General features: G+C 43.7%; 1 pseudogene; it reads right to left on the reverse strand.

The window, feature by feature from the left end:
• Positions 1-1,466: 1,466 nt before the first annotated feature.
• On the reverse strand, positions 1,467-6,517 carry LOC118653491 (annotated as a pseudogene).
• Between the last annotated feature and the right edge of the window lie 10,901 nt (positions 6,518-17,418).

Below are 17,418 nucleotides of genomic sequence, written 5' to 3' on the forward strand. Positions count from 1 at the left end.
ATTTTTCATCAGCTCTCTCTATGCAGGTTCACCATGGGTTGATGGCATCGCTCTACCAAAGACCACAGCTCCTGCCAGGTGGTCCTTTCCATATGGCAAGGACCATAACCACCATAACCCAGTCCCCATAACCACACTCTCCCAGGATCCTGACTGACACACTAGGGAAAGGCATTCCACGTAGAAGGAAAAGCAAATACAAAGTATAAATGTGCCTGGAGAGCTTAAGGAATAATCAGGAGACTAATGTGGCTGGAATGGAGGAGGTGACAGAGGGATTTGTAGGGGATAAATTCAAGGAGATAAGAGGGGCCAGATTATGAAGACCTGTAGGCTACCATAAAGACTTTGGGGTTTTTTTAGTGCTTTATTATTTAAAAATATGTCACATATATTCCATTTGACTCTCACAACAACCCTGTGAGGTAGGCAACACAGATATTCTTCTCATTTAACAGATGAGGAAACTGAATCTCAGAGCAGTTAACTTATGTGCCCAAGGTTCTACAGTTAGTAAATAATGTCTTTGGCCTAAAAATTCAATACCCAGCCTCCCCTCATATTTGCCCCACCTACTTCACAGGGATAATGAAGATAAAGTGAATTAAAGTCTAGAAAAATATTTTGAGAGAAGAAAGCACTGTATAATTATACCTGCACACTATAATTTTTCACGATATAGCTGGTATGGCTCATTTCCCTTCATCCCAGTTTGTGCGTGAACCCTGAATTTTATATCATCTCTGTTCTGTGCTCAACTGAGCAACTAAGTAAGGCAGGGGAACAGTGTGATCCTGTTTAAAATAATATAAATTACAATCATAGTAACTGCTATTGTAGCAAATTGAAAATTTGCAATTAGGACCCAGGGAAGCACAGAGCAAGCAAGGCGCCATTATCAAATAGGGCATGAAGGCATAGAAGGAAAACATGATGTCAGAGTTTAAACTGGCATATACAGTTATCTAAGGCAAAGTGGTGGCAAAGAAGAGCTATTTGTTCCACATTAATATAAATGAGCAAAAGATTCATGGGAACCCATGCAAGAGCATCTCATGTCACACAGATCTCTCCAGCTGCCTACAGAGAATATAAACAGTGTCTTCTTTTTTTAAGAAGAATGACTGTACCTATGTTCATATCCTGAACTAAACTAAGGAACAGCTTCATGCTAACCTTCCTTGGCTAAAATACAACCAGTACCATCATTCCTAGTCAGACTAGTAAACAGAATGTCTTTTAAGGTAATGAGTTAGATGGCTGTGTTTAGGCTTTTTTCAGGATTCACTTTTAAGACCCAAAGAAAGTTATATTGAGTTTTTATTGGTGATTCTAAGAATATGTGTTTATATGTGAATCGAACATATTAAAAGTTCTTAGCATCTGTTCAGAAAAGATTATATACTGTACAAAGTATTCAAGTCATACAAAACCACTTTTCAGTGTCTTTTCAACTGAGAAGAATCTTATTCAGCATGCTTCTCCTCCTGAGGTGGTTCATATTGAGCAAGCTTTGTTTTCAGTTCTTTATTTTCTTCTACAAAGCTTCATATTTCTCTTTCATTTCCGCAAATTTTATGTAAAGCAGCTCTATTTCTAGATTTTCTGGTGGTAGCAGCTCCTAAGTGATGCTTTCAAAAACTTGGTCAGTGTGTCCAGCACTCCTGGCTTCTCCAAGTACCTCCAGAACCACTTGTGCTTTGAGTCGGCAGTGTTGTAATGGGCCACAGTTACTGGTAGTGATGTAGCTGGTGCCAGAGGCCATGGCTCAAGACTTTGACTTTTTTTTTAAATATTCATGGAAGATTACAATAATTAACATTCTTTTTTAAAACATATTTTATTGATTTTTCACAGAGGGGAAGAGAGAGGAATAGAGAGTTAGAAACATCGATGAGAGAGAAACATCGATCAGCTGCCTCCTGCACACCCCCCAACTGGGGATGTGCCCGCAACCAAGGTACATACCCTTGACTGGAATCAAACCGGGGACCCTTGAGTCCACAGGCCTACGTTCTATCCACTGAGCCAAACCGGTCAGGGCAAGACTTTGACTTTTAATATGAGCGAGATGGGAGCAATTGGAGGATGTTGAGCAGAAGACTGACATACCAAGACTATGTTTTAACAGCATCACTTTGGAAGACTGGTGACAGGCAAGAGAGCATAATGGCTTAGACTAGGATGGTAGTAATGGAGGTGGTGAGAAGTGATGGATTCCAAGTAGATTTTGAAGGTGGTGTAGAAGAATCCCGTTCACTAAAATAATCAGAGCAAAAACTCAAACCAGAGACTTGTTACCCTGCTTGTTGGTGTATATCACTGAAAATTTTGTTATTCAACAAGATGCCAGTAGGCCATGCATGCAACTTGATAATCCTGATATCCTACAACTTGTGTGGGACACATAACTCTAAGCCAAGTCCAAAAGGTTCCCAGACTATACCTGACTCCAGAAAACTATTGTCATTGATTTTTCTAGCTAATCTACCCCAGCCCAAAGCCACAACCCTATGTGGGTCATGCAGAGGGTCATTCTGCCCCTTAATTGGTTCCAGCCAACTTTACCTCCACTGGCTCCTCCATTAGCTGGCCTAACCATGTCACATCAAATTCTGGGAAACACTGTCCGCACCTGCCCTGTCTATTTCTCCTGTCCTCTGCTCACAACCACTCATAGGCTGGCAGCAGACAGATTGCATCCATCAACCACTGAGCAGATAGGGAAGGGTTGCAACGGCAGTCAGAACACAGTGTGGGCAACATCTCAAAGGTACCATGATTTTGATAAGGATTTTTAAACTTGGCTGGGAAAGCAGGAAACCATCAACCATTGGAAGGTCTTTGGGAGGAAAGAGAAAATAGAAAACTTGGTCCCATAGGCTAAAAGCCTGAAGCCTGAAGTATCTTTTGGGAACCAAAGCACCCTGGCATTGATTCTCAGGATAAGGCCCGTTGCTTCATATTCATGAACCACCAGCAAACACACCCAGCTTGAAACTGGAGAATGGCACATGATTCCGAGAGCTCATTCGAGAGCCAGGAAAAACTGATGGTATTTATGGTCAAAGAAATCAATCCAAGGAGATCAGCCCCACAGCCAAAGTCAGCAAGAATGGGGAGCAAATTGCTGTCAACCAGGGAGGGATGGCCTGCATTGTAATCCTGGATCCAAGACTTTTGAGCTACGTTATCTTGGGTCAGATTCTTAACCCTCCCAGGACCTCAATTTTGTAATCTGTAAAATAGGGACACTAACCACCTCTCAGAGTTTCATTAAGGATCAAATGATCTTGTGTGTATGAAAGGTGTCTGCATGGCCTCTGGGAAACTAGCCACTCATGACATGTGGTTTTCTTCTCATGCCCACTTTTTTTTGGCAAGAAGCCGGCCAGTGGTGTGGGGCAACAATGGGACTCCAATGGTCCCTATTGCCCTTAATAAAAGCTCTCTGAGGAATTCTCCAGCTTTCTCATGCCAATGCTGTTTTCTGCTCTTTACTAAACAGGTGTTTTGGCATTTGATCCTAGCAGGATATGGTTGCAAACACGGTTTGGTACTGAAGGGCACTAATGCCTATTAATTATCTGTATATTCAGCTGACCTATCTAAGCAGCTGCTTTCAGTTTCTGAATCCCAAATCTCTTCTTATTCCATTCCAGGTTATTTGAAACCCTTATGTATGTAAGCTGTTTGATGCAGACCTTGGCTTCCCCCTCCTCTTTCATCCTTCCTACCTCTCCTCTCATCTCCATATTTCTCCTTTGCCTGCCCCTTGCCTTGCCTCTCCATTTCTTTCCCTTATCCTCCCCAGCTCTTTCACAGGCTGTCATCTGAATACAGTGCTTATGGAGAGAGCAGTTAAAAGTGTCTCAAGTGGACCCACAGTCGGGCTTGGGGGAAACCATTCCACTTCCTCTTTGCCCTGTCACACCAGCCAAACCCCAAGACCACTTCTCCACTTGTTCACACCAGGCTCGGTAACTGGATTACAAGCAAAATGAGACATGACTATTGCCCTCAGAGAACTCCTAGTTTAGTTGGAGAGACAGCACCATGGTTTATATGAAGAGCTGCAGAGGGGAATACAGACATAGGAAAACATTTGCTTGCCTCTTCAGGTAAAGCTTTACAAAAGAGAAGAGACTTGAGCTGGGCCTTGAAGCCTGAGTGTATTTTTTCAAATGGAGAGAGGTTCAAAGGGTATCTCAGGGGAGGAGGTGGCATGGAGAAGAGAAGGACAATATGTGTATTGGGCTCTGTATGGCCAGATGATAGGGTCTAGGGAGATCAGTAATTGTGGGGAAGCACGGGACTTGGTTGGAAAGTCGGTATGGAGGAATCTCTGAAAAGTCGGAGGCCTCTAGGGGTACTTGCCAAAGGCGGCCGACCCTGCCTTGACTTTTCCAAATAAGTCTGAGCCCCTGGGTGTTTTGCTGGAATCTTTATGTTTATTCTTTAGACATCCTTGCTTAAAGGACACTGCAGATGCATGTGTCTTCTCAAGGATGCTTACCCTGCTGATAGCATCTAATAGTTAATTCTAGTTCAAGCTTTTGTTACAATAAAAGTCTAAGGAGGCAGGTGAACGGGGCTGTCTGGTTCCTTTAGCCAGGCAGTCCCTTAGCCCTCTCTTTCACAGAAATGTGTGTCAGAGTAATCATTCATCCATCACTCAGGGTCTGCTGGTCAGCCCCAGCAAGCAACAATGAGCCTGGAAAGAAGAATTTGGTGTGAAGGGAGTGCCAGGTTGACAGGAAGCTGTACTACGGGGGGTTAAAAATTCAGGGCTGAGGAGGTTGGACCTGGTGAATGTTCAGAAGGGACATGATGAAAGCGGTGTTTTAAGAAGATAATTATGGAAGGCAGAGAGACCAGAAGTATGGAAACCAGTTAGGAGGCTGCAGCAATGGTTTTGGCACAAGCTGAGGCCTTGAAGTAGGGTGCTGACGGTGGGCTGGAAGTGCAGGGGCAAAGAAGAGACACCATCAGGAAGCTACTTCTCTAGCTCTGGCCTTTATCCAGGATTCATTCTACACCTTTCCTCAATACCTTTTTCCTTATGGATCTTAATGGATCCTGGGCCTCAACTCCCATTTCTAAACCACCAATTTATATGTGGATTTAGAGGACTCAACACATTCACACCTTGGGATTGGCCTTCTTTCTCTCACTCACTGTCAAATTCATCAATGGTAGCCTTCGGCCAGGGCTGGATCTTCCTGTCCCCAGTAAGTATTTGGAAATGTGTAGAGGCATTTCTGGTTTTCACAATGATTCCAGGGTACTATTGGCACTTAGGGTCAGGAGTCAGGAGTGCGCAAGAGTGTCCCACACTGCAAAGAATTGTCTCACTTCAAGTACCAGTAATACTCTCATTGAGAAACACCATGACCAAAAGTTCAGTGAGCTGAGACTCTATTTTGTTCTCTACAGTGTTCCCAGCATGTAGCAGGGTGTACAGTACATAAGTGTGTGCAATAAGTATTTGTTACATTAATAAATTAGCTCAACCCTTTATATAACCAACATCTACTGAGCAGTACCCTTGGTGCTGGGGATAGAAACAGGAACAAGGCTTGGGCACTGCCTTTGCACCTCAGCCAGCCTTAGCTGGAATGGGCAAAGATGATTCTGAGATGGAGCTAAAAGTCAATAATGCAACAACTTACATAACTACCACAAGGCCTCTTTCTAGCAAGGGGAATGTACTGCCAGTTAAATGCTTAATAGAAAATTTATTATTCATTCAACCAATACTTGAGTGGCACATGAAACTTTTAGAAGCACTTTCTCAGACATGATATTACTAGTGTTGTACTGTGAGGAGAGGAGGGTTGGAACAGGGGCTGGAAGTAGATTTGGGGCCTGAGAAGTTCCTGCCCAGCTCAGCCAGGGCTAGAGCAGACAAGCCAATCAGACAGTCTCCTGGGACTTGGCAGGAGGAGGTGGGGGTGGGGGAGGGGTCTGGTGTGAATGGAAATATGTGCCACATGGCCTGAATTGCAAGGGCTGGCCTCAGGCTCCCACAGCCCCAAACACTTCCAGATGGATTTATTTATAACTTCCAAACCAGAGGCAGCACTCAGCTGCTTTTCCTCACTCCCCTCCCCATTCCTGGAGCAATGCTTGGCAGCCTCTTTCCACTCCGGAAACCAGCAGGAGACAGGAATGTGCTGTAGTGTTCAGCCTCAGTCGAGCTGCAGCAACAGCAACAGCAACAGCAACCTGGGCTCCTGGTCACCGACTTTCCCCTAGGTGGCAACAGCAGCTCACGGTATGGCTGTGCCTGCCTATCTGGTTCATCTGCGCTCTCTCTAAGTGGGTAGTGTGAGCTGGGCACATCCACTCTAGCAAGTTTCTGTTCCAGACCTGCCTCCACTTCATAAAGCCACAGACCCATCCATGTGCTGTCATTCACGTTCTCTGGAAGATTCTGAGCTTCCTCACCTCCACCTTCTCCCGCAGGATACTGCTGCTCACTATATAGGCTGCCAGAGGCTTTGGACTTGGCCATTTTCCAAATCAGGAAACTGAAGCTCAGGGAGGTTGAGTAAATTTCCCAAGGTCACACAGCGTGTTAAATAGCAGAGCCAGAAGTCTAAAGTCCCAAGCTCTGTCTCTGACGCCAGTGCCTCCAAAATTTCAAGGTCCCTCAAGTGTGAAGTGAGGCTAACGCTTGGCGGGTGGTCTAGTTAGAAGTGTCAGCTCTGGAACTGCTCTGCATGGAGCAAGTACTGGTTATAATGGATTTAAATGGCTTAGCATAATGTCTGTCTCCATAGTAAGCCCATAATAACTAGTAACCAATATGATAGTTTATTGCTCGGTTGCATCATTACAGAGCTCACAGCTCCCATCTCTTGAAATATGGGCCAGGCCCCAAACATTGCCTCATGACCACTTACACACAGAGGGAAGTAAATTTGGGGTTGGGGAGATTAAGTGACTTGCCCAAGGCCACACTTGTAGAAATGGGGAAGGGGCTTGAACCCAGTTCTAAGTGATTCCAAGGCTACAGATTCCTTGCTTTCTATAGAGTCTGAAGGACTAAAGCTCCCATAAATGCCCTTAGCTGAGTTTCTGCCCTACTCCCTTCCCCAACCCCACTCTGCCCTATCCTGCCTCTTTAGGATTAATCCAGGACCTTCCTCCTTTCCAGAGGTTCAGCCCACCCAGCTGAACCTGAGCATTTTGGTGGCTCTAAGCAGGGCCTGTGAGCACATCAGGCCCAGAGAAACCTAACAGCCCTGGGGCTGAAGCCTTCCCACCTCCCTCCTCTCCTAGCCATGGCTGGAACTGGTGGTGGCTGCTTGGGACAGAATGGCAAAGAAGGCAGACAAAAGCTCCACAGTCAAGCTACTAGGTGCACCATGTCTGTTTATTCTACAGCTTTTTTGCCCTCAAATTTACTCAGAACCAATGTCTGGCAAACGTACCTCTCTCCACCCAAGTGTCCAGAAAATTTTCCTGCAGCTGTTCAGCAACACATGGCACTAGATTTTTGTCCCAGTGGCCGTCTTTGGTATTCTCACATTCTTTTCTGCTTGAAACTGTGCAATCAAACACATAATTTCTACACATTTTCCCATCCTGCACCACATGTCAGTACCACTAGTGACAGCATGAGGGAGTAGCACAATCTCCATGCACATATGGGCAAGGAGTAGAGGCTTCTCTCAATTGCACATGACTCATCAAATGGGCTCCAAATCTCATCAACAATTAGGCTCAATCCACCTATATTGTCCTCATCTTTTCAGTGGGCTTCCCAGGATGCTCAGAATTCCTGACAGTCCACGAATAACTGCGGAGTTATTTAATAAATGCCCAGCACAGAAAGGTCATTTAATAAATGCTCAATTTCTATCCAAACAAAGTAACTGTCAGAGTTTGTGAACAAACATTACGGAGAGCACCAGGGGCAGTTCCTTACTGCTTGCAGCACTGACACTTAGCAAAGCTTCTTCATTAAAGAAAGGCATTAACCCTTACTTACCCAAGAAACTACCAGATCTATAGCCCATCCCTGCTCTGTAGGCTCTTGGAGTCTCAGTTTCCTTCTCTGTTGTTCTGAGGCATCTAAAACTGAGTCAGGTATATGGTACTTTCTCAACAAATGTTTCATTTATAAAGCTTTACCTTGTAGTAAAAGTAAATTTTTACACATTCTAGAATCATCTAGCAGGAAATTCTTTAATTTCAATATTTATTGAGCATCTACTATGTACAGAGCAGCATGGAGAAACAAAAAAAATTCAAAATAAAGTTTCTTTCCTCCACGAGACTGTAATATAGCTGGACATTTAGGCAAGCATAGAAATACCAGAATTTCAGAATGCCTTTAGGAGTCAGGCAAATACTAAAAATGAATGGAGACTGAAGTAATATGACAATAAGGAGTTAGAGAGGAATGTACAGAGCTGGAAGCCACAGGCTTCATCTAAAGGAGATATGGCCACCCTAATCCAGCTAACCTTTGTCATCCTATGAGAATACAGACTCAGTATTACTAGACTTTTCTGGCTTTCAAAGAAGCCAGAAATCCAGATGATATAAAAAGATTATGAATTGCTACATGTTAGCAAATAATTTAAAAAGAAACAAGCCACATGCAGACCAAACAAAACATATCAGTGGCCATTATTTGACACATCAGCCACTAGTTTGCAACTTCTCCATAGTGGTAGATGTTAAAGTATCAAAATTAGTGTTACTTGCAATAAGTTCTGGAGGTGCTCAGAGGAGAGTAAGTCCCTTGGGCTGATATGATCTGGAAAGTTTTCCTCAAGGTTGTTAGTATTCTGACTGGGCCTCAATGTGTGGGTGAGAATCTGCTAGGCAGAAGGGAGGGGCAAAGAACTTTTGGCAAGGATGGAAGCGGGAAACAAGGAGGTTGTAGTTGGAGCTGGAGGCAGTGAAGAAAGAGGTGGGCCTGGCTGTTATGAAGGCTTCCTGGGGGAGCGGCAACATCTGGCCATTGGTTGGGAAGTTTCTTATGACCTTGACCAGAATCAGGGATCTCAGTGTGGAGGAAACGAGTGAAGATGGGGAGCTATTATTTATAGAGTCTGACTCTGAAAACCAGTCAGAGAACAATATTAAACCCAGACAGACAGATGCCTCATCTGCAGGCATGGGAAAAGGACTTTTCTAGAATACAGCAGTGTAAAAATCTGTGAGAAGAGCAAATAAATAATGCACGATCCTGGCTGGTGACTAGAAATAGGCTCAGAAAGTAGGAATGCACAAACCATAGTACAATGAGACCTACCATATAGGAAAGGGGAATACTGGCCCCGTGCAAGCACTGGGGAAAGGAAAAAATGAACAGGAGCTTTGATAAAGCCAGTAATCCACAAAAATCCTGGAAACTATTTTAAAAACACCTTAGTAAGAACAAAAGTAAAATATATGCCAGGATTAAAAGTCCCAGGGAGTAGAAAACATTCTCCCTCAGCACTCTGGCATGCTGGGAGAATGACCAAAGGAAAGAAGATATCATACCCCAACACAGAGAGAATAGGACGTGTGGCATACCAGTATCAGGAGAATAATTGGGGCCTTGCATTGGATTATATAAACACTAAAACAAGAGGCAAGGTGATTAAGGGTCATGGAAAAAGCACAAGTGTGGTAGGTAGAATATGCCCCCCCCCCCAGATGTCCACATCCTAAATCTGTGAATATGTTAGATTATACGGCAAAGTTCAGAAATAGGGTTTGCAGATGGAACTAAGGTTGAGAATCATCTGATCTTGAAATGGGGAGAGTGTCCTGCACTTTGTTGCTGGGCTCAATGTCATCAAAAGGGTCCTTATAAAGTGAAAGATGGAGGCAGGAGATGCAGAGTTAGAGATGTGATGACAGAGGCAAAGGTCGGACAGATGGGATCTGAGAAAGAGTTGACTAGTCATTGCTGGTTCTGAAGATGGAAGACAAGGACAAAAGCTAAGGAACATAAGTGGTGTCTAGAAGCTGGAAAAGGTGAGGAAACAGATTCTCCCCTAGAACTTCCAGAAGGAACACAGTCATGCCAACACCTTGATGTTAATCCAGTGAGACCCATTTCAGACTTTTGACCTCCAACTGTAAGAGAATAAATGTGTTGCTTTAAGTTACTAAATTTGTGGTAATTTGTTACAGCAGCCCTAGGAAACTAGTATAGCTAGCTTTGGACTCAGACAGATGTAAGGTTTAATCCTGGCTCCAATTAGTTAACCTTAGTCCAGTCACTGTATCCTCATCTTATTATCCTCATAAATGGTGTCCATAATGGGCACACTTCCCAGAGTTGAGGTGAAGAACAACTGAGATGATGAACATAAAGAGACAGGACAGTCTGGCACAAAGAAGATGTCTGGCAATGAATTGTCAATTTTGTGTTCTTTTTCTGTCAATGCATTTGATGAAATAGTAATTAGTACTTAGGACTAGTGGTGTTCTGGTAAATGTTTAGCGACCATCCCTCAAAAGAAAATGAATGCATTTATATACATATAGATATACACTTACTTATTATATAAGAATGCAAAGCACACAATTTATGAATAATAATGAAATATATTACTCTTTTTTACAAATTACATATAGCCAATTGATTTTTATATAATGTTTTCATAGATTTTGCTGAATATCATAATCAACTTACAATTATAATAGAGTGATGGGTGACATTGTCATTTATGTTCATGAGTAAGAAGAAAGTTAAACAATAAAGAAGTGTTAGGACTTGACAATTTCATTAAAGATTCAAAGAACTTATTTGCTGAATCAGAGAATAGTTTCCATGTACTGGAAGCATATTTCCTCAATTTTTTTGTGCTACTCACTAAGTAACAGCTATAGAGATGACACACTTTAAAAATATATATATTTTTATTGATGTCAGAGAGTAAGGGAGAGAGAAAGAGAGATAGAAACATCAACGATGAGAGAGAATCATTGATCGGCTGCCTCCAGCACCTGCAACCTGGGCATATGTCCTGACTAGGAATTGAACCATGACCTCCTGGTTTATAGGTCAATGCTCAACCACTGAGCCATGCCAGCCTCGTGAGATGACACGGTTTTAAGCTAAATGTACATTATTTACACTTTCTCCATCACTTTCTTGTGTCTAGAGTGAAATGAACAAAACAAGAATCCAAGCCCTGATTTGTGTAATTCCCAGATTTTCATGACATAAATATTCCCACTGTGGCCTATTTCAAGCTACCTATGACAGTGTCATCACCAAGCACATGTTGTGACAACATGCACAGTAGCAAACTGTTCAGTTGCAATAGATGTGAGTCAGCTCACAAGCATAGTTCATAGCAAAATATGTTGGAAGAGTTGGATTTTAAGTATTTATTATTTTTGTTTTTAATATAATTTATTTAATTGTAGGTTTATAAAATTGATTGATTGATTGATTTTTGTAGTAAAATTTATGTGAATGACTTTGGGGTCATTCTTTTTTAAAAATTTTTTATTGATTAAGTTATTACATATGTGTACTTATCCCCATGTTACCCTCCATCCGCCCACTCATGTCCTCACCCTCTGTTGTCTGTGTCCATTGGTTAGGCCTATATGCTTGCCTTTGGTTGATCTCTCCCCCTTACCTCCACCCTCCCCTACCTTCCCTCTGAGATTTAATATTTTTGTTTAACAGTTAATTTTTTTATTTTGAGGTAATTTTAGACTTACAGAAGAGTTGCAGAAGCAGTAGAGTTTCTCTATACCCTTCACCCAGCTTCCTTTTATGTTGATATCTTACATAGTTATAAAAAATTTATCAAAACTGAGAAATTAACCTTGGTACATCATAGCAACTAAAATACAAACCTTATTTTGATTTCACCAGTTTTCCCAGTAAAGTCTTTTTTCTGTTCTAGGATCCAATCCAAGATCCCATATAGCATTTAGGTGGTCATTTTGGTAGAATGTCCTTCAATTTCAGCTTGTCTTCTGTTTTCTCATATACTGGAGTTTAATTTTTAACAATGGTTGTGTTTAACAATTGGCTCACAAAGTTCCTAAATATTTAACAAGTGGTTCTCATGAGTCACAACAATCCAGCTTCAGCATAACTCTATATAGGACACTAAAGCAAAATTGACAATTTATTTAAAAAATAAAATAAAAATCCACAAATACTTATTGAGCGCCCTCTAGGGGCTAGTGCTGGGGATTTGAAGATGACCAAAATACAGTCCTTGCCATTGAGAAAACTACAGGTTAGGAGACTTGACAAGAGTCCTAGAAGAAAATACCCCTAGAGTGGTTAGTGATGTCATAAGGGGAATAGAATGTGCTGGAGTTCTCAGAGGTGGGAGGGATCAACTCTGCCTGGGGAGGTCAAGGAAGGCTTTACAGAGGAAGTAAAGGATGAGCAAAAGCTTCCCAGGTGGGACACAAGGTGATAAGATGTGTGAGCTGAGTCTTCATGCGTGAACGGGAATAAGCCAGTCAGTTGAGGAAGCAGAAGGAAAAAGTCACCATTTATTCTTTCATTTGATAAGCACTTATTAGGTGTCAGTTCTGTACTGGGCTCTGGAAATACCCAAACATGTAATGAATAAGGGTACTCAAGTGTGACAAGGGTTGCGATGGCATGAGATAATGTCTAGGCTGTATTTAAGATGATGCAGTGTTCACACATGTGAAGAAGGCAATATGCATGAGCTGGGCTCATAAGAATACCAGGGGGAAGCTCTCAGGCCACTACCATTATTTCATCTAGCACAACTAACAGCTCTGTCAAAGGACAACTGATGTCAGAACTTTCCTACGAAGGTACCCCATGTTTACAGCTCCCTTCTCTTCAGCCCCTCATACCCAGACCCCCATGTACAGACCCCTGGGAGGTACACCCAGACCACTGCTTTGGGCAGATAACATATAAATGCTCACAGGATGAGGTAATGTTGACAACGTATCGAGAACCAACTTGATCTGAGACCAAGACCCCCTCAGAAGAGATTCTATATCACTTCCTCAGCCGCTTCTACATCACAACCCAGCCCCATTATACCGCTTTATTTTCTTCATACATTTATTACTATCTGAAGGTGTTTGTCTTTACAGTTGACCCTTGAGTAACACAGGTTTCAACAGGTTTGAAAAAATCATACAGGAATTTTTTTCAATAAATACTGTAAATGCATTTTCCCCTCCTTATGAATTCTTAATAACATTTTCTTTTCTCTAGCTTATTTTATTGTAAGAATACAGTATATAATACATATACAAAATATGTGTTAATTGACTATGTTATCAGTAAGGCTTCTGGTCAACAGTATATTATTAATAGTTAAGTTTAGGAGGAGTCAAAAGTTATATGCAAATTTTCAACTGTGGAAGGGTTGGTGCTCTTAATTCCTTAATCTCTACATTGTTCAAGTCAAATGCACTTCCTTTGCCTGTCTCCCTCCACTAAAATCTCAGCTCCTCAATGATAGAATCCTTGGAGATCCAAGATGGCAGTGGAGTAGGTGGCTAAACTCATCTCCTACCAAGACCAAACTGAAATTACAACTAATTATAGAACTATTGTCCTGAATAACCAACTGAAGACTAGCTGAAGAAAAGTCTTATAATCAAGGATTTACAAAAGAAGAGACAGCGAGACAGGTAGAACATACAGAGATGCAAAAAGGGCTGGCCCCACTCCCACATGCAGAGGCTGAGAATATGGAGGGATATCTCAGCTGCAAATGTTCCCCCAGAGGAATGTGGTGTCTAAACTCCATGCCAGGCTCCCCGGCCCAGAGCACCAGAGCCATGAAAAGGCACCTATTTAACACCTGGCTGTGAATATAAGCAGGGATTCTGTACACCAGGGAGAGGTGAAGTCTGGTAGAGACACACGCACCCTCTTTAAAAGTTTTTTTTTTAATTGATTTAAGAAAGAGGGGGGTGGGGAGAGAGAGAGCAGGAGAAACACTGAGTTGTTATTCAACTTATTTATGCATTTATTGGTTGATTCTTATATGTGCCTTGACCATGGATAGAACCCACAGTCTTGGTGCATTGGAATGATGCTCTAACCAACTGAGCTACTCATCCAGGGCCACAGGCACCCTCTTAGAAGGCCAATGTACAAAATTTTATTCTTAGCTACTCACCCTGGGCTCCAGTGCAGGGAGGATAGAATGGACTGAAGTTGTGTGAGGAGAGATGGTGGTTTGTGGCCCTGGGCAGAAAGCTGAAGAAACAACCACAAGACACCCTGTGCTGTGTCACAGTACTGCACCGCAGACACCATCTTTCTTGGTTGGAATATTCCCCTACCTGCAGTATCAGCCTGGGGAATGCAATAAACCTACTCTGGACTCCCTGCCAATCCAACCTATGGAGCTTCTGCCCTGTTGAGGAGTCAATTACCTAGGCCAGGGTGTAGAGGTCTAGGCAGACTCAAGGGTGTCAGTGACTGAGTTGTGTGGCTTTGGGGTCGGGGCCATTCTCCCAACTTTCCACTGTGGCAAGGCTAGATTCCCCAGGGCAGGCACTCCTGGTCACCTAACCCTAACTGTAACCCTAACCCTAACCTGACTGGCACTTCCTCCTCATAAGAGGTCCACTAGCCTCTCTCTCTGGGCTCTTGGTGGCCCCACCCTTTTGATTCCTAGTAGCTCTGCCCTGCCATGGTCTGGGCAGAATCTGGGACAGAATGAGTTGTGTGGCTCTGGGGAGGGTGCCACACCTTCCAACTTCCTCCAAGCCTGACCTGCACCTCCCCCTCTCCTGATTCTCAGTGGCCCCATCCTGCAGAGATCAGGCTCCTGGCAGAATCTGGGACAGACTGAGCTGTGTGGCTCTAGGACAGGGGAAATTTTTCACTTGCACATCCAACCAGTACAGAGCCTTCCCTTCCCATGGCCAAATCTTGGTCTGTTTGGGCTAAATAAACTTTGTGGGCCTCTGCCTGACGACTCCCTGAGACCACATCATATCATAAAGATGTGCGAGTACCCAGTGGGTGGCATCTAGACTTGGTATATCCTGGGACATTTGCTGAGTGTCTCATACCTAGCACTGGCACCAAGTTTAAATCTGTATAGATCTGGTGAACACCTCTCGCCTCTGTCTGGTCGCTCACTAAAAATCTAGCGCATGCAACTTAATTACCACCAGAGGGTCTTTCAGTGACCAAGCTTAACCAGCTGCCAAGCCAACAGGTGGAGGAGGTGGAGGCAGACCCCGGGGTTCCTCAGAACTCTTACTGACCTGCCCCCAAGCCCAGGGCTGGTAAAAGCCAGCTTTGGTATGTAGCTTTATCCTTCCTGTGCACACCCAGGTCCAGCAGAGGCAGCCATAAACTGTGGATCACTTTGTAGCTCCAAACAGGTTGCCCAGGGTGAGTCACAGGCAGCATCTGACATTGGCCCGCTCCAGAGTCCCTCCCAAGAGGCCCTAGAATCAACACACCTAGTGGCCAGCTTCAGACAATATCAGAGCAGGATCTAATTAGCTTCACAAACAGCATATCCAAAGGGAGATCTTGGAAGACACCACACACTGCTGAGGCAAATTCTGCTTCATGTAGTCAGCACCTGCATGGCAACTCATACACTGTGGTCAGGGTTGATCCTCACAGTCATCAGCCTGAGGGTCGACCCCACACACATATGAGCCAATAGCAATCAAGACTCAATTAAAACAGGAGGTGCTACATAACCCATGCAAGGGACATTCCTGAAGCACCCAGTGCATGTGATTAAGGAGACTGTGCTACAGGGTCCCACAGAACAGCTACTACATAAGGTCACCCTACCAAGTCTGGGAGTCATAACAGATCTACCTAACACATAGAAACAAATACAAAGAGGCAGCCAAAATGAGGAGACAAAGAAACATGCCCCAAATGAAAGAACAGGAGAATCTCCACAAAAAAAAGAGAAAGAAATGGAGGCAAGCAATTCACCAGATAGAATTTAAAAAAATGGTTATAAGGATTATAAGTAGCTGTTATAAGTAGCTGTTCTGTGGCCACTCAACCACTCACTATGACGTTCACTGACCACCAGGGGGCAGACGCTCCAACTGGTAGGTTAGCTTGCTGCTGGGGTCCTGCCAATTGGGACTGAGAGAGAAGAGCCGGACACGCCCTTGAGCCCTCCCACAGTCCCTCCCCAGCCCCGATTGTGCACCGGTGGGGTCCCTTCGCCTGGCCTGCGCCCTCTTGCAATCCGGGACCCCTTGGGGAATGTCAGAGAGCCAGTTTTGGCCTGATCCCGTAGACCAGGCCGAGGGACCCCATGAATTCATGCACCAGACCTCTAATTTTATATAAGAAGGAAATATGGTAGGAGGTTGTTGCAAATATCCAGGTGAGAGATGATGGTGGCACAGACAATAAAGGTGGTAACAAGAGTTTGGCTCTGAATATTATGAAGGCAGAGACAACATAATATGATATTGGGATGCGCATGGAATATGAGAGAAAAAGAGGAGTTAATGATTTTGAAGTTTGGGTCCTGAGCAATTGAAAAGGTGGGAATGCCATTAGCTGAGATGGGAAAACTGCTGGAATAGCAGGTTTGAAGAAAATGGTGAGGAGTTTTGTAAGTCTGATATGCCCATGAGATACCCAAGTAGGTACCTGTGAAAGCAACCCCAGTGGCAGGAGGGAGTTCTCCAGGAGCAGCAGCTCTGCACATCCCACCAGGATCACTACTCACTCATTCATTCAGCAAGTACGAAGGGAGCAAGCCCAGGCACTGGGGATACAGCTCCCTGTCATCAGTCTTGTTCCTTCTGTCCTCCCAACATATGCAGGCTGCAGTGTGGGCCTCCAAATCCAAGGTCAGGCCTGTCACTCCTCTGCTCCAACCACTCAGCTGGCTCCCCAGTGCCTCAGAGTAAAAGCAAAGATCTGTAGTCCTGGAGGCCCTGGATGATCCTCCCTATTTCCAGCCACTCCAAGCCCTGCATTTTTTCAATTAATTATTTTTTTCTTTATTGATTAAGGTATTACATATGTGTCCTTATCCCCACATTGTCCACCTCACCTCCCCGCTCATGCCCTCACCCCCCTAGTGTCTGTATCCATTGGTTAGGCTTATATGCATGCATGAAAGTCCTTGGTTGATCTCTCCCCCTTCCTCCCACCCTCCCCTGCCTTCCCTCTGAGGAATGATGCTTCTCTGTTCTGGATATGTTTTTGTTCATCAGTTTATGTTGTTCATTATAGTCCACAAATGAGTGAGATCACGTGATATTTATCTTTTTCCAACTGGCTTATTTCGCTTAGCATAATGCTCTCCAGATCCATCCATGCTGTTGCAAATGGCAGGAGTTCATTCCTTTTTACAGCAGCGTAATGTTCTATTGTGTAGATTTTAATCCACTCATCTGCTGATGGGCACTTAGGCTGTTTCCAAATCTTAGCTATTGTAAATTGTGCTGATATGAACATAGGGGTGCATA

Source organism: Myotis myotis, unplaced genomic scaffold (assembly GCF_014108235.1).
Source record: "Myotis myotis isolate mMyoMyo1 unplaced genomic scaffold, mMyoMyo1.p scaffold_m19_p_4, whole genome shotgun sequence".
Taxonomy (NCBI): Eukaryota; Metazoa; Chordata; class Mammalia; order Chiroptera; family Vespertilionidae; genus Myotis; species Myotis myotis.